Source organism: Neovison vison, chromosome 1, assembly GCF_020171115.1.
Source record: "Neovison vison isolate M4711 chromosome 1, ASM_NN_V1, whole genome shotgun sequence".
In the NCBI taxonomy this organism is placed as follows: Eukaryota; Metazoa; Chordata; class Mammalia; order Carnivora; family Mustelidae; genus Neogale; species Neogale vison.
In genome coordinates this window covers 269,755,101-269,773,272 of record NC_058091.1, presented here as the reverse complement: position 1 = coordinate 269,773,272, position 18,172 = coordinate 269,755,101, and the positions used below count along the sequence as shown (strand labels likewise).

Sequence of the window (18,172 nt, the reverse complement as noted above, 5' to 3'; positions counted from 1 at the left end):
GATCGCTGAATGGGTGATGAGATGGCAAGGGTTCCTCATAATTAGGTAGAACAATGAGTTCTTAGGGAAAAAACTAATTTAGTTAAAACATTAAAAATTAATTAAACATAAAAGTCTTCAGTCTTGAGGAAGGTCACTGTATTGGTGAGGAGTTTATTCTAGTTGAACTTCAAGAATATAGGATTCAGGGTATTAATTAATGTAGGAGTTTACAGGTTTTGTTTTGAAACTTAGTCTACAAAGACTCAGCCAGAGAATAAAGTTTAGGTGGAAATTTCATTGGTCAGTAAGCACATTAGGTATTTAGGCAGAGCTCAGAGTAAATCAACATTTACGTGGCTTTGGTGGAATAGTAGTTAGCATAGCTGACTTCCCAGTAAATCAACATTTTAAGATTAAATTTTATGAATGAAAATTATTAACTGCATTATAAATATTATTTTGTATGAAGATCGCCAACCAACCAGTCCTCTGATCATAACTGGTGAACGGGTCAACCATAGGGCATGTCCTCGAGAGCTGGCAGTGTAGCTTGAACATTCAGAGAGCCAAGCAGTAACAATAACAGTAACAATGGAGTAAGTATGACAGGAAAAATGCAGGGAATTTTGTGGAGCACAGAACAGGGGGCTTACTTGTGAATACATAAGGAGGTGAAGAAAGACATGGCTTCCTGTAAGAGGGGACTTGTAAGCTGTTTCCTGAATTCATACAGGTGCAGATCACCCAGTGCCTTATAATCCTTGTTAGGAACTTCACCTTGTATACCTAAGGAAAATGAGAAGCTTTGAATTATATGCTATGATTGAGATCAACAGTGTCTAAGGATTAAAGAATGCATTTTTTTTAATTGAAGTAAAACTTTAATTCCAGTATTGGTGACCTACATTAGCATCAGTAGTGATTGAGTAATTCTATATGTTAACACTATATGTTAAGTGTGCTCTTAGTCCCCTTGACCTATTGCACCCCTCCCCCAAACCCCTCCCCTCCAGGAACCATCAGTTTGTTCTCTATAGTTAAGAGTCTGTTACTTGGCTTGTCGGTCTCTTTTTTTTCCTTTGCTTATCTGTTTTGTTACTTAAATTTCATATATGAGTGAAATCATATGGTGTTTTTCTTTGACTTATTTTGCTTAGTATTATGCTCTTTAGCTCTATCTAAAGAGTTGGAAAGGGCAAGATTTCTTTCTATTTTATGGCTAAATAATAATATTTATGGCTAAATAATATTTCAGTGTGTGTGCACACTGCGTGTGTGTGTGCGTGCGTGTGTGTGTGTGTACACCTCTTCTTTATTCATTCATTAATCAATGAGGACTTGGTCTGCTTGCATAATTTGGCTATTGTAAATAATCCTGTAGTACACATAGAGGTGCATGTATCCCTCTGAATTAGTGATTTTATGGTTTTTTTTTTTTTGGGGGTGGGGCAAATAGCCAGTACTGTGATTCCCGGATCATAGGGTAGTTCTATTTTTAACTTTTTGAGAAACCTCCATACTGTTTTCCACAGTGGCTGCATCAGTCTGCATTCCCACCAACAGTCTAAGAGTGTTCCTCTTGCCAATATCTGTAGTTTCTTGTATTGTTAATTTTAGCCATTCTGACAGGTGTGAGGTGCTATCTCATTATAGTTTTGATTTGCATTCCTCTGATGATGAGTGATGTTGAGCATCTTTTCATGTGTCTATTGGCCATCTCGATGTCTTTTTGGAGAAATATTTTTTCATGTCTTCTGCCCATCTTTTAACTGAATTCTTAAAAAAGAAAAAAAAAAAAGAATGCACTGTTGAAGGGTTGAATGGACATAGAAAAAGAAACTGGTGGCCCAAACTCAGGTGAGTGATACTGGAGACCTGGTTATAAAATAGGTTTTAAGGGAGGATCTATTGAGGAAATGGTATGAATATGATCTTCTTACTTAGTAAGTGGACTAGAAGGACATAGTTCTGCTTTATATAGTTGTAATGATGAGCTTAGGTCTATAAATGGACCAACTAAATTATGATGAAATTAGAGTAAGTCACTATGAGGTTAGCAAAAATGATGGTAGACTGATTCACTTTGAAAGTAGTTTCTTGTTGGGGTGCCTGGGTGGCTCAGTGGGTTAAGCCGCTGCCTTCGGCTCAGGTCATGATCTCAGGGTCCTGGGATCGAGTCCCGCATCGGGCTCTCTGCTCAGCAGGGAGCCTGCTTCCCTCTCTCTCTCTGCCTGCCTCTCCATCTACTTGTGATTTCTCTCTGTCAAATAAATACATAAAATCTTAAAAAAAAAAAAAAAAGAAAGTAGTTTCTTGTTACCAAAGCATGCCTATGTTCTGAATGTAAATACCAAGTAATGGGATGGCAAAATAAATAAATAAATAAAAAGAAAAAAAAATCCTCATGCAGAATTTAGCAATATCTACTAATAATTGAGTACTTACTAAGCAGAACCACAGTAAGCACTCAGTGCATGTTAGTTGTTGCTTAGTATGTTCAGGCCACTTTTATTGATATTATTTATTAAATCCATGTACAGTCTCATAGGATGGCTGCTCTTCTTCCCACTTCGCACATGAAGACTCAAGAATATGAGAGTTTATATAACTTCCCCTCTCCTCCCAGCTAAGAGTAACAGCATCAGGATAATAATCTGGTTCTGTTGAAGTCCATCCCAGGCAAAAGAAATTCTAACTCCTGCAAATCATAAAAATGATCACAAGGACAACATTTTCCCCTATTTTAATTTCACATACCTAGATATAAAGAATACTTTGAAATTCATGGCATTAAGATTAAAAGTCTACAGTTTCAAAATCAATAGAGTACTTACAAAAAGTCTTGAAATGCAATGAACTTCAAAAATCTGGCCAGAACCTCAAGTGCATTTATGCAGTGTGGAATTATATTTTGACGTAAGTTCCTAAAAGTGAAAAAGGTTTTATTGACAGTCATTATATCACTACACACTGAAGAAGTTTGACTTCACCTTTTACATGGGGCCTCAATGCTGCTGTAGCTCATCTGATAATAGAATCTTTAAGTGTTTCTTGAAAATAAAATATTGATGTATGACAATGTCTTAGAGAGGATTAAATGAAGTGGCTCAGTTCCCACAATCTCTTATAAATGTGTTAAATGGAGTGGTGAAAGAATTGACCCATTTCTCTAACTATAAATAGAAACCCTTGCCAATTCATTATTCTACAACCTAGGTCTGGAAATTTACAGATGTTACAGTGATTATTCATGGCTAAGTATTTTCCTTAGAGTCTTCACAGAACGTCTTTTATAACTTCAATCTTAGGAAGCTGATTCTGTCTGCTCAGCAAGAGAGATATTATCTCTCAATTGCATACTCCCTCTAACCAAGCTCATGAGAGTAAGGTTTACATTAAAAATATCAAAATATCAATTTGTAAATTTGCAAGGAAAAATAAATGGTGCATGGATCGAGAGACCTACATCTTCACTCCCTTTAGGAAGGTCTACATAAAAAGGGAACATAATGAGAAAGATAATTAATATACTGGAGATCAAAACAAGAGTTAGGTAGAAAGGATATTTGAGTGACAGCAGATTAGGTCAGTCCAACAGAAGACAGTCTCCTCAGTTGTCCCAAAGGACAGAGTTCTCTGAACAAAGGCTATAAATGCCTTGAGAGTCAGGACCCCATCTGCCTCATATCTGTCATCTCTCCGAAGCCTGGCATAGAACATACACTCATCAAGTGAGAGTAGGGTCCATTGACTAAGACACCTTCATTTAGCGTTGGAATGAATTCTGTCTTCTTTTCTCCTTTTGTTGATCTTTTTTCTTCTATGCATCCATAGATGACCTTTTGAGTACCACATTCTTTCATTAGAAAGGCCAACGTAGCATAGTTGAGGGTGAATATGCTTATCAGGTAGCCAATTTGTGTTTTTATGCTGACCTGTGCATTTCTGTTTTCATCCATTTGGTGTTTGTGCTTCTTACTGTTTCCCAGTTTGGGGAGTGAAGAGCAAGGAGGGCATGGCACTGCAGCTACTAAGAGCATTTTCCATAAAGTTTATTTCTACAAATCTGTTGCAGCAACACTCCACGCTATTCTCTAAGATAGGATAGTAATGCAATTCAGCCAGATTGGCCCAGTCTGTTGCTTCTAAGGGTTTCTGCTAATTACAAGAAATGAGACTCAGGTTATTAAAGGGCTGTTGAAGATGATCAAGACGGAAGCCTTGGGGAAAATCACCTTGTCATTGAACCCTGCAGTCCACTGAATTTACAGAAGTGTTTTACTTCCATCCACTTCCACAGCTAGTTAATGAGCCCTTGCTCTGTTAAGGCCAAGGTTGGAGGTGTATAAGACAACTTTTGCCTGCATTTAACTTAGAAAGATATCACTTTATCTTTGGACTTACCTTTTTAGTTTTTTAAACAGCCTTTTTTTTTTTTTCATTTAGTTTAATTAACATAATACTTAGAAATCCTTAAAAGGATCTTTGGATTGCATAAGAGGAGGTAAGGAGAAAAATAGATAACCAGACAATGCTACTTGGTGAACAAACTGTATATTTCAGGAGTTGACTCCCAGCAGAAATTATCCAAGAGAGTAAAAAAGTGGTAGAGTGAATCATGTCCTCAAACCACATCATTGGTCCTACGAGTCAAGATAGGTATCAGGGGGAGCCTGGGTGGCTCAGTGGGTTAAGCCGCTGCCTTCGGCTCAGGTCATGATCTCAGGGTCCTGGGATCGAGTCCCGCATCAGGCTCTCTGCTCAGCAGGGTGCCTGCTTCCTCCTCTCTCTCTGCCTGCCTCTCTGCCTACTTGTGATCTCTCTCTGTCAAATAAATAAATAAAATCTTTAAAAAAAAAAAAAAAAGATAGGTATCAGGAAATGTGAATCTTTTGCCAACTCCTATATTACCTGTCTCCATGATTCTTGTCATTTATGTTTTTCATGTAAGTAAATGAAAACATAGGACCTGATGATCCCTGGTCTCCTTCTACATCAGAATATGCAATGTTCCACCACTTGTGAGAATTACGAAATACGCAAAATTCTCTTGTCTGCAATCTACTGCAAAAATGATACCAGAATGTTTGGTTTGTGCTTTATTTTTTCCAGTTTTGGCGAGGTATAATTGACAAGTAAAATTGTATATGTTTAAGTTGTATGACATAATTTGATATGTGTATACATTGCAAAATGATTTCTACAATCAAGCCAATTAATACATCCATCACCTCACATAGTGTGTGTGTATATATTTATATTTATATATATTTGTATCTAATTTATATATTTATCTCCCTATATATAAATTATATAAATATATTATATATCTACATAACACACATAAGTCACATTTTCTTTATACTTTTGTCCACTTGTGGACATTTAGGTTGTTTTCTTTCATGTCTTGGCTGTGGTAAATAAGGGTTCAGTGAACATGCGGGTGCAGACATCTCTTCAAGACCTTTGGTATACATTCCTTTAGATACATATATGCAGAACTGTGGTTGCTGGATCATAAGGCAGTTATATTTTCAGTTTGGAGGTGAAACTTCTTACTGTTTTCTCTACTAGCTGAATCGATTTATGTTTCCACCAACAGCATTCAAGGGCACCCTTTTCATCACACCCTCACCAACGCTTGTTATTGTCATTTTGATAATTTTGATAAATTCTTTTTGATAAGCCATCCAGACAGGTGAAGTGATATCTCATTGTGGTTTTGATTTACATTTCCCTGGTGATGAGTTATGTTGAACAGCTTTCATATATGTGACCTTTTGTATATCTTCTTCGGAAAAATGTTTGTTTGGGTCCTGAGTTGTTTTTTAATCATGTTTTTTTGCTACTGAGTGTTACATGTTCCTTATATATTTTGGATAATAAGTCTTTACCAGATGAACGGTTTGAAAATGTTTCTGTCCATTTTATAGGTTGCCTCTTCATTTTCTTTCTTTTGCTTTATGGAAGCCTTGCAGTTTGATGTAGTCCCACTTGTTTATTTTTGCTTTTGTTGCCTGTGCTTCTGGTGCCATTTCTATGAAATTGAAGCCAAGACGAAAGTCCAGGAGATTTTTCCCTATGTTTTTCTTCTAGTTTTACCTTGTCAGGTATGCAATTTAAGTCTTTAATCCATTTAGAGTTAATTTTTGTTTAGATACAGGACTGAGTTGAATTTCGTTCTACATGTGAATATCCAGTCTTCCCAGCACTGTTTATTGAAGAGACTATATTCCCATTACATACTATTTTGATTACCATAACACTATAATACAGTTTGGAATCAGGAAGTGTGATACCTCCATCTTTGTCCTTCTGTCTCACAGTGCATTGGTTTTTCAGGGTCTTTGTGGTTCTGGACAAATTGTAGTATTGTTTGTTCTATTTCTGTAAAATATGTCATTGGAATTTTTCTGGGATTGCATTGAACCAGTTGATTGCTTTGGGTAGTATGGATATCTTAACAACATTAATTTTTCCAAGCCATAAACCTGGATCTTTCCCTTTATTTTTGTCTTCTTCAGTTTCTTTCATCAGTGTTTCATATTTTTTAGCATACTCATTTTTCATTTCCTTGGTTAAATTTCTTTCTAAACATTTTATTATTTTTGATGATAGTGTAAATGACATTATTGTCTTAATTTTTGATCATTTATTGTTAGTGTATATAAATACAACTGATTTTTGTGTATCAATTGTGTATATTGCAACTTCACTGAATTCTAACAATTTTTTGTTGCAGTATTTAAGAGTTAGAAAGCCAGATATATATGAAGATCATGTCATCTTCAACCGGACAGTTCGACTTCTTTCTTTCCAATTTGGTTGGCTTGTATTTCTTTCTTTCTTCTTCTTCTTCTTCCTAATTGCTATGGCTGTGACTTTAAGTAGTATAGTTATTATGAGTGGGCAACCTTGTCTTGTGTTTTATTGTTGTTGTCAGTGGTGTGTGTGTGTGTGTGTGTGTGTGTGTGATTTGTTTTGTTTTGGGGTTTTTTTGGAGGGAGACTTCTGATTGATTTATTCAAGTATAGTTTACACATGATATTACATTAGTTTCAGGTATACACCGTAGTAATCCAACAACTCACTACTTGATGCTGGGCTCACAAGTGTATCTACCACATGTTACCATCTAATGCTATTATAATACCATTAACTATTTTCTCTATGTTGTATCTTCTGTTCCCATGACCACTTTATTCCATAACCAAAAACTCTATCTCACACTCCCCTTTACCCATTTTGCCCATCCTTGCATCCCCTCCCTTCTGGTTAGTCACACTTGTCTTAATCCTAATTTTAAAGGGAAAGCTTCCCATTTTTCGCTGTCGCATGTGATGTTGGCTATAGGCTTGTCATATACGGCTTTTATCATGAGGAGGTGTGTTGCTTTTATACTTAATTTGTTGAGTTTTGCTTTTTCTGTATTTACTGAGATGATCATATGATTTTTATCCTTTATTTTGGTAATGAGGTGTGTCACATTCTTTAATTTACTGTGGTGAACCATTCTTGCATCCCAGGGTTAAATCCCACTTGATCCTAGTGTGTGGTCCTTTTAATGTGCTGTTAAGTTTAGTTGCTAATGTTTTATTGACGATGTTTTTCATCTGTGTTTATTAGGGATTTTGGTCTGTAAGTTTCTTTGCTTGCAGTGGCCTTATCTGGCTTTGGTTTGACGGTAATTATTAAATTAGTGGCCTTATTAAATAAGTTTGGAAGTGTTATCTCCTCCTTTAATTTTTTGGAAGAATTTGAGAAGGATTAATATTTTTTTTTTAAATTTTGGTAGAATTCACCCATGAAACCATCTGGTTCTAGGGTTTTCCTTTTTAAAGGTCTTGATTACTACTTCATTCTCCTTACAAATAATTACTCTGTTCAGATTTTCTTTTTCTTTATGATTCACTCTTAGTAGGTCATAGGTTTCTAGAAATTTATCTGTTTCTTTGAGGTTGTCTGATTTATTTGTGCATACTTGGTCATAATAGTCTCTTTGTATTTCTGTAAGATTAGTTGTAATGTCTTCTTTGATTTATCATTTTATTTATTTGAGTCATTTTTTTTTTTTAATCTATGTTAGTACAGCTAAAGGTTTCTCAGTTTTATCTTTAAAAAAACAAACAAACAAAAAAAACTACAACTAAAACAAAACCCCCAATACCTCTTTGTTCTTCTCTGTTGTTTTTCCGGTCCTTCATTTATATGTGTTCTAATCTTTATTCTTTCTTTCCTTCTGTTAACTTTGGGCTTAGTTTGTTCTTTTTCTGATCCCTTTATGTGTAAAGTTATGTTGTTTGAGATTTTTTCCCCCTGTAATGCAGATATTTAGTACTATAAACTTTCCTCTTAGAACTGCTTTGCTACATCCCATAAATTTTAGTATGTTGTGTTTCCATTTTTTTTCTCAACATACTTTTTTGTTTTTCCTTTTGAATTCTTCTTTGACAGATTAATTCCTCAGCAGTGTGTTGTTCGATTTCTACATATTTGTGAGTTTTTCAGTTTTTGTCCTGTTACTGATTTTTTAAATTAATATAGCATGTGAGTGGGGTGGGGGGGAGAGGGCAAAGGGGGAGAGAGAGAATCTTAAATAGGTTCCACACTGAGCACTGGGCCTGGCCCAGTGTTTGATCTCACAACCATGAGATTATGACCTTGGCCAAAATCAAGAGTCGGACACTTAACCAACTGAGCCACCCAGGTGCCCCCTCTTACTGATTTCGAGTTTCATGCCATTGTGGTCAGAGAAGATACTTAATATGGGTTTAGTCTTCTTAAATTCATTAAGACTAGTTTTATGGCCCAACTTACGATATATCTTCGAAAATGTTTCAAGTACACATGAAAAGAACATGTATACTGCTGCTGGTTGAAATGTTCTGTATATGTCTAATGGGTCCATTTGTCTCATAATGTTATTTAAAACCACTGTTTCCTTATTGATTTTCTGTCTGGATAATTTATTCATTTTTTAAGTGTGGTATTGAAGGTCTCCTACCATTACATTATTGTATTGCTGTCCATTTCTCTCATTAGTTCCTATTAATACTAGCTTTATATGTTTAGGTGTTCCAATGTTTGGTGCATATATGTTTACAATTGTTATATCCTGATAATTAATAAACCAGTTTATTATTGTAGAGTGACCTTGTCTCTTGTAACAGATTTGACTAACTAAACATCTATTTTGTCTGATAACACTGTAACCACTCCTGATGTCTTTTGTTTGCCATTTACATGGAATATCTTTTTTTTTAATACCTTCCCTGTCCATGTGTATGTATCCTTAAAGTTAAAATGAGTCTCTTGATGGCAGCATATTGCTGCATCTTGTCTTTTCTGTCTATTCACTCCCTCTGTGAATTCTTTTTTTTCCCTCTGTGAATTCTTTTTTTTTCCCTCTGTGAATTCTTTTTAGAGAATTTTAATTCATCTACATTTAAAGTGATTATTGATAGGTAAGGATGGATTGCCATTTTGTTTGTTTCCTGACACTTTTGTGGTTCCTTTGCTCTTACAATCTCCTTTTGTGATTTGTGTGTGTGTACGTATGTGTGTGTGTGATAGTGTGCTTTGATTCCTTTTTATCTTTTGTGTAGTGGCATTTTTTTTCTCTTTACCACAAAGCTCATATAAAACATCTTATAGTTATAAGTCTATTTTAAGCTGTTAACTACTTAACTTTAATTGCATACAAAATCATCCTATGCTTTTATTTCTCCCCCCATTTTATGCTTTTGATGTCATACTTGACATTTTATATTGTTCATCCATTAAAAAATTATTGTAGCTATAGCTGATTTCAATGCTTTTATCTTTTAACTTTGAAACTAGAGTTTAGAGGGATTTATGTGCCACCAGTAGAGTATTAGAGTATCCTGACTTTGACTATATATTTACTTTTATCAGTGCTTTTTGTACTTTAATTTTTCATGTCGTTAGTTAGCATTCTTTTGTTTCTACCTCAGCTCTGAGTATCATTTCTTGTAAGGCAGGTTTAGTGGTGATAAACTCCCTCAACTTTTTGTTGGCAATATCGAATCTTATTTATTGCCAGCAATATTCATTATTAGTTAAATACTAAACATTTACTAAGCAACTGCTATATGCCAGACACTATGCTAGCTGTGGGTTTGCCCAACTATGTGTCTTTCACATATGTAAGTGAATTCCTTCTAAAGATCAAATAATTTGAAGTACATAACATTGCATTTCCCCTTGCTGGCAACTTTCCATTTTTCTGGTGTATAGTTGGTGGAATTTGGTGTTGAATTTTGAGACTTGGCCTTTGGTTTTAAGCAGTATTCCTCATTCAGGGGGCTTATAATTAGCTTGGAATTCCTGCATCCAACAGTTGTATTTTGTACCCCTGAGCACTGATGGGACTATAAAAATAAAGATGAGCAGTACTAACATTTTCAAGTAGAGGCCTTTTTTATTTCTCTTGGTATGGGGTGTCTATCGTGAAGTCTGGCCCATTTTTATTGATTAGTAAATTTTATTTCCAAATGAAAATGTGATATTTCCACAGTTTTACTTTCAGCAAGCCTGTAATATACTAAGAAATTATGGACCAGAAAGAATTTTGGAAGAACTGATCAGTGTTTTGTGTTGAAAGGGAAAGAATGCATGAAACCATCTGGGTAATAATACCAGTATTTGCTTTACTGTATTTAATTAATTTCTCTTAAAAAGATATATTTATAGTATGTTTTATTACTAGTCACATTAATTATCAAGTATGTCCATTCCTTCTCAAAATACTGACATAGCTTGAGAATCCTCCATTTTGTACCGTGCATATATTTGAATTTCCAAAGCAGAAAATGACTTCAGCTTAGACACTGTGTCTGGCCAGTGGAGATATTCTCAAAACTGTGGGGATTTGTCACAAAGCCAGACTTCCTTCACAGGAAAAGTTCTCTTAAAAATCAACCAGATAATTTTGCCTTTGTCCAAAGAAAAGCACAGTTGCATTTGTTTGTCCAAAGAAAAGCACAGTTGCATTTGTTCTGTTTTGAGGAGGCAAAGCTGGGTGAGTGTCATTTGCATCAGATATTATTTGTGAAATGGACAGCTGGCATTATATACTGTCGTAATTACCTGCTATTAGTTTAACTCAAATTCAACTGTTTTGAGCTTGTAGATAGTACATACTTTTCTATACTTAAATAATGCCTCATAACACTTTTTAAAGAATTTTCCCTGGGAAAGATTATGAATGTCTTGGTGCCCTATAGCATCCATGGGTCTTTTGTCTGCCTTCACTTATCCTCAATTCCCTAGTTAGTCTCCTCAGTTCCTGAGGTGCAGATGGGACTGATTCCTTCCTTTTAGTCTCCAGAACTGTTGTAGGAGCCAAATTTGGCCAATTTGAGAACCTCATCCCCTGGTCATAGAGATTTGTTCAGGGATAAGGATATGGCTTAGAATCCTTTTCTGGAAAAGATCTTTTATTTTTCCTGTGGAAGTAAACTTGGGAGTACCTATGGGTATCTTACTACCCAACAGAGAGAGCAAAATGGAGAATGAAACCCAAGAGAAGCCTCGAGAAGGAGAGGGAGAGAGAGAGCCTCTATTGTATTTTAAGTGCCGTACTCTATACCCCTCAAGATCCATCACTTGAGGTTATAGTTATATGATTTAGGACCCCCTCTTTTTTCCTTAGGCTAATTTCAATGAGTTCTGACTGCTGTCACCAAAAATTTCCTGGTGAATATCTCTTTCCAGATTTGTGCCATAACTCCTTTATGCCTCTTAATGACCCCACAGGAGTATCGCAGCTTAGCCTGCCTCCCAAGTAAGTGACACAGCAAATACTCTCCCTTATAATCATAGCCTCCTACCTTATACCTCAGACCTTAAAGTCTTTGCCAAGAGCCTGACTTGATAGTTTCTCACAAAATCTCGTAGATAAACATGCTTATTAGTTTGGGGGAGTTATTTACATTGTATAATAGCACTCACTATCCTGAGTACAGTTCAATATCTTATGTCAGAAAGCTTAAATGAAGTCTGAATACCCAAGGTAAAGAAAATGGAGTTATATGCATGTTGTTGCACTTGGGTTAAAAAAAAAAACACACACACACACAAGGATTCTGCATTCACTTAAAAAATACATATTGTGCACTTCTTATGAGCTAGGCACAGTGGAAGGAACTCGGACACAATAGAGAATAAGCAGTTTCTGCCCTCATGGATAATAATCATTTTCTATCAGGACATTTTGACATGAATCAAATAAAAATACAAATAAATGTGTAAGCACATCTATGCTAAGTATTGGTCTTTGGGTCTGCATAAGGCGGGGGTTGCTGTTGGTTCTGGGTGTTCAGGGATCACTGAATCCCAGAGCAAATTATAATGGAATATAAATTTGAAGGTTGAATAGGAGTTAAAGAGCTGAAAACATGAGTGTGAGGGTAACTTCCAGGAAAAAGAAAAATCTCTCCACAAGGAGAAAACAGCTTTGTAAGATTCTCAGGTGGAAAGAAACATGATCTCTTTGAAGAAGAGAGAATGGCAGCAGATGAGACGGAGGACATAGACAAGGGACCAGAGGAAGCCAGGCCTTTTAAGTCATGGTGGCAGTTGTTGTCTTTACCTTTCAGGCAATGGTGAGAAAGACATTTAAGGAGTTCAGTCCACAGAGTGACACAATTAGGTTTATATTTTAAAAGTTATCACTGCGACTTCATGATGTTAAGTCTGGCTGGTTGTTAGAATCACCCGAATCACTGGCTTCCTGTCCCATTCCAGAAGAATCAAAGTTTCTGGGGGGGGCCTCTGGCTCTGGTCATTTTGAAAGCTCTCTCCGGATGATTCCAAGATAAAGCAAGGCTTGAGAATCACAGCTGTAAATCAGGTAGTAGATGGAAGAGCATCTGTGATAAAGAGACTGTGAGCTGGCTACTCAGTATGACGCAAGGTTATCATCGCGCCCCTCAAACCTAATTGTGAGTTACATTAATGGAAACATACTTCCTGAATGAACGATTGGTGTCTCTGCCCCCAAATTAGACCCGGCACACCTGAGAAGTTTGTGCCCTTCTCAGCATCAAATTTTAAAAGGAAATTTGCCAAACTGAAACATCCCCAGAAGATGATAAAAGGAATCTGAACCATAATGAGTAGAAATGATCCAGGGGCACCAGATACATTGAAATTGTAATAAGTAATCCTTTTCAGTGGGTGGTTTAGGACCTCTGTTTCAAGTAAGTCAAAGGCTACTGTTTATTTGTCGGGGAAATGTGAGGTCCATCTACTTCCCAGTCTTAGACATTGGAAATGATGGCAGGAGATGGTGCAGACAAGAATCCTTGCCCTCCTGGAGGTTTTGTTCCAACTGAGAGTGAAGTTTTCCCACTCATAGGATCTTTAAGATCAGAATTTTAAACGGACCTTCATGGTTAGCAGCTTTAGAATCTGTATGAATTACAGGGAGATACATTTCTGCTATTAATTTTAGAACATTGAAAGTAGAAATCTCTGAAAAGCAAGGAGGTCAACATCTGTGGACAGATTCCAGCAGAAATGGCCCTTGTAGAATCGCAGGACAAGGATGGAAAGATGTAATAGGAAGAAGGCTGTTGAGTGATCCGGTCCACTGATCTCAGAATCTCTCACAAAACTGAAAACCAAATATGATAGTATTAAAACTGGGGCTCACACAGTCTGAGCGTTTACCATGTGCCATCCGACCTAAGTGCTTTTTTGTGCGTTATCTCCCGTGAAATTTATGACACGCGTCGTGCAGATGAGGAAAAGGAAACCGTATCAAACTATAATTTTTAGAAGTGAAAAACAGGACTCGTACAAATATAAAGTAAAAAGATGTAAAAACAATGTAATGTGGCTTGTTGGTTAATGAAGGTGGCAGTGAGATGGTAAGATGGGGTTCAAAGAACAGCGGAAGAGCTCTTTGTTTACCAGGTGCATTAGTAAAAGAGTGCTCGCGTGAGATTATTCGATTGGCTAAAAAAAACGATTACTGTTTTATAGGGCAATAAACCATCACACTTGGGATTATTTTATCTACTGGAAAAAAGAAATTTGTATCTTTTTAAAAATATTTTATTTATTTATTTGACAGAGAGAGAGATCACAAGTAGGCAGAGAGTCAGGTGGGGTGGGGGGAAGGGGAGAAGCAGGCTCCCTGCTGAGCAGAGAGCCTGATGCGGGACTCGATCCCAGGACCCTGAGATCTTGACCTGAGCTGAAGGCAGCGGCTTAATCCACGGAGCCACCCAGGTGCCCCAGAAGTTTGTATCTTTAATAGACAAAAGCTTCAAGGTAATGCAGCTTCACTAAATTTGGGACCTTTATTTAGTAGTGAGCAGTGAAGTCAACAAAGCACCCAATTTTTTTTTTTTTCTGGGTTTCAGGAATAGAATTTAGTGATTCATCCCTCGCATAGAATACCAAGGGCTCATCATAACAAATGCCCTCCTTAAAAACCTGTCACCCATTTAGCCCTTCCCCCATCCACCTCTGTCCATCAACTGTCAGTTTGTTCTCTGTTGTTAAGAACCTCTTATTGTTTGCCTCCCCCCTTTCCTTTTCTTTTTTTCCCCTTCCCATACATTCATCTGTTTTGTTTCTTAAGTTCCACATATCAGCAAAATAACATGGTATTTGTCTTTCTTTTGGTTAATTTTGCTTAGCATAATATACTCTAGCTCTCTCCACGTCACTGCAGATGGAAAGATTTCATTATTTTTGATGGCTGAATAATATTTCATCACGTGTGCATGCGCACACACACATTATCTCTGTCCATTGATCAGTCGATGGACACGGGCTCTTTCCATAGTTTGGCTATTATTGATAATACCGCTGTAAATATTGGGGTACATGTGCCCCTTCAAATCTGTATTTTTGTATCTTTTGGGCATATGCCTAGTAGGCTAATTGCTGCATCATAGGGGACGCCTGGGTGGCTCAGTTGGTTAAGCAGCTGCCTTCGGCTCAGGTCATGATCCCAGCGTCCTGGGATCGAGTCCCACATCGGGCTCCTTGCTCGGCCGGGAGCCTGCTTCTCCCTCTGCCTCTGCCTGCCATTCTGTCTGCCTGTGCTTGCTCTCTCCACCCCCCCCCGATAAATAAATAAAAATAAATAAAATCTTAAAAAAAAAAAAAAAGGATAGTTCTATTTTTAACTTTTTGAGGGATCTCCATACTGTTTTCCATCGTGGCGGCACCAGTTTGCACTCCTACCAGCAGCGTAAGAGGGATCTCCTTTCTCTGCATCCTTGCCAACATCAGGAACTCAAACCAGATGTGAGAGTACAGTTTTTTTGCTTTTTAAGAGAAAGGACCTGATTTTTGCTCCATTGTGAGAAAACTAAATGGGAATTTATAGGCCCTGTAGTAATATATCATTTAATAAATATAATATATATTGTTTAATGTAATTTATAGGCCACTTTATGTGGTTATCTTACCAAATCCTCAACATTTCCATGAGGTAGAGTACATCATTGTCTCCATTTTACAGATGAGGAAACCGAGGTCCACAGGGGTTAAATGAGCTGGCCAAAATTCACAGCCAGTCATAGAGGCACAGTTAAGATCAGACCCAGGCTAACTGGGTCCACAGTAGACCACAGCCTACTGCTGTGAAGGTCAGATGGGATTGCCTTTCACATGATTCTGGGATAGAGAAAGCACATAGACAATTAGCCAAAATCCTATTTTCTAACCTCAGCTCCAGCATTAACTGTCTTTGCAACTCTGGATGAGTCATCTCATCTGTCTGGGCCTCCATTTCCCTCTGTAAAATGAAGGGTAGAAACAATTTGGATTGGATGGTCTCTGGGGTTCCTTCCAACTCTAAAGTTCTCTGATTCTATAATTGCATCCTGACCTTAGAGGCGCTCATGCTCCCCTCCCCATACACACACATGCGCCCTGCTTCCCAAGGCAAAAATCTAATCCTGCCGTAAGTGCCCATCGCAATTTGATGCAAAACTCAAGACTCCATCAAATCCTATCGTTTACGGCAGCCCCTCGGGAACACACAACGCGTTTTAAAATCTGGCAAGCTCGTTCTTTAAAATAAGTTGCTAATGGGGTATGATTTTAGGGGGTAAAATATTAATACCAAAAAACCCCCACTGCAAAACAAATGACGTTTTCTAGAAATCATCTCTTTTCTACGATGTTACCTTGACATTTTAGTTTTGACTCTTAATATGTGGGGTTTTCAGTGTGGGAAAAGAGGGGGATCCCCTTTGTATCTTTAAAGACTTCCTCTTGTTTCATGGTAAGAGGAAATGTCAAAGGTGGATGACAGAATCCTGCAGAATGGACACAAGACATCTTGACGGAGTGTCATCCAGGAACAGTCACAAGTGTGCGGAATTAGTACATACTCTGGTTATAGGTACATTGTTTTCTCCTTTCTATTTTCTCTGACACCCATCTCAAGAGCAGGTGAAATGTTACTTTCCTGGACCAGCACAGTTAGAGTGGAGAGCAACAAAAGTGCCCCAAAATAATTGCATTATTTTTAGTTGCATCAGTAATAGAGTCATCTGTGAGGATGAGGGGACAACTCCAAAGGCCTGAACCAACATAGAAATGCAAAAAATAGGGCTCCCCCTCCAGCAATCAAAAATATGAGCAATGACTGAGGCAATGGCAAGCAGGGAGATGAAATCAGAATTCACCTCTCTCAGCTGTAAAAGGGCTCATTCTCAGGGCTGGCAAGAACTCAGTGGGCTCACAGGGGTGAGCCCGGGACTGCCAGGGAGAGAAGGTTAAAAAAGGAGCAGTGCTGAGCAGAAGCAGACTCATCTCCTGACCCTAGCCCCACCGAGCAGAACCCGGAGAATGGCCGAGCACTCAGCATTGGTTCTAGAAGCACTGTCCTTTGTCGTTGTGACTATGAGGCCAACAGCCGCCATGGGCGCTGCTGCCTGGGAGCGAGTCTGTGCTTGACACATGTGTTTCCCATTGATAGCTGGAGACAGCCCAGTGGCTTGGGGTTGGCCTGACAAAGCCGTATTGAAGTACAGACAGAGTACGGTTTCAAAGCAGTCAGAAAAAGAACGGGAATGCTGTTCAGGAAATTCTTCAGGCATGGGCAGGGACTTGGCTGCAATTCTGCAGTTGGAAAATCTGACTGGGGCAGCTTCTGAACACAGGCTGGGCCTGCTCACACTCACACTCGGCGGGCTGAGCGACGGCCTCCCGGGCGCGCTCCGGGACTCTGGGCGATTTTCATCAGCTGCTTTGGGAAGCCGGGGAGAGAGGTAGGACACTGTGAAGTCCTTGCATCTTCATGCTGCGCTTTCTCAGCCTGCTGCCGGTTTGCAAGATCGCTGAGTTTTCGGGCTCTGTGTATGTATGTGCGTGCATGTGTGTGTGTGTGTGTGTGTGTGTGTGTGTACATGTGCAAGTTAGAGCTGCATCCCTTCAACATCTGGTGTGGGGTGAGAATCGTTTTTCTCTTCCCCAGCCTTCTTCAAGATCCAGTTTTCAGCAGGGCAGAGACACTTTGGAAAGTTAGGATTTTGCTACCAATACCAATGTGAGAGAGAAAAGTAGCTGAATTCTCGAACGGTCACCCCCCTCCAACCTTCTGTAACTTATCTGCATGGAAGGACACTTCATTGGCAGGACAGATAATTATGGATGAAACTGTGTTCTTTGCTTTGTAGGAGTTTTTGAGAGGGGCTTTTTTTTTTTTTTTTTTTTTAAAGCAGAAAATAGCTTTCGTTTTAGGAAGGAATCAGGGTTTGAAGTTTCTATTTTGGATTACACTTTCAGAGTGTGGGAGAAGATACATGCGTGTGAATTCTTGGCATCTTTTATTATTATTATAGGGGATTTTGGCTGTCATTAAGGAGCCCAGTGACATGTTTGCCTAGAAATATGCTGGATCAACATTTGTGATTCTGTTTCTGTAATAATTTCCAACTTTTCTGAGTTAAGAAGTAACTGGCAGTTTTACTCTGAGAAAATAGAACTGCAGAGTAACAGAAAACAGTAGTTTATTCAGAATCATTGTTAATATATAACAGTGTGAATTTTAGTTCATTAATCGATTGATTTTTATTTTACACCTTCCTGGAAAGAGTACTTTACGAAAAACCTAAATTTTTAAAATAATCCTTTCTCATGCATATCAGCTACTATGCAATATAGGTTTTTACCATTTCCCCCCCACACCCCGAAA

The 18,172-nt window shown here is 37.9% G+C and overlaps 1 protein-coding gene across 4 annotated transcripts in view; it reads left to right on the top strand.

Annotated features, from left to right (window-relative positions):
- Positions 1-18,172, top strand: part of SGCD (sarcoglycan delta) — a 1,012,166-nt gene that overhangs the window by 548,025 nt on the left and 445,969 nt on the right. The window contains exon 1 of one of the 4 annotated variants that reach the window (XM_044230698.1): positions 17,171-17,246. The exons of the other annotated variants lie outside the window; for them this stretch is intronic. The gene's annotated coding sequence lies outside the window, so the exon portion shown is untranslated. Of the gene's footprint in view, positions 1-17,170; positions 17,247-18,172 lie in introns of those variants that run through there. 4 annotated transcript variants of the gene reach the window in all.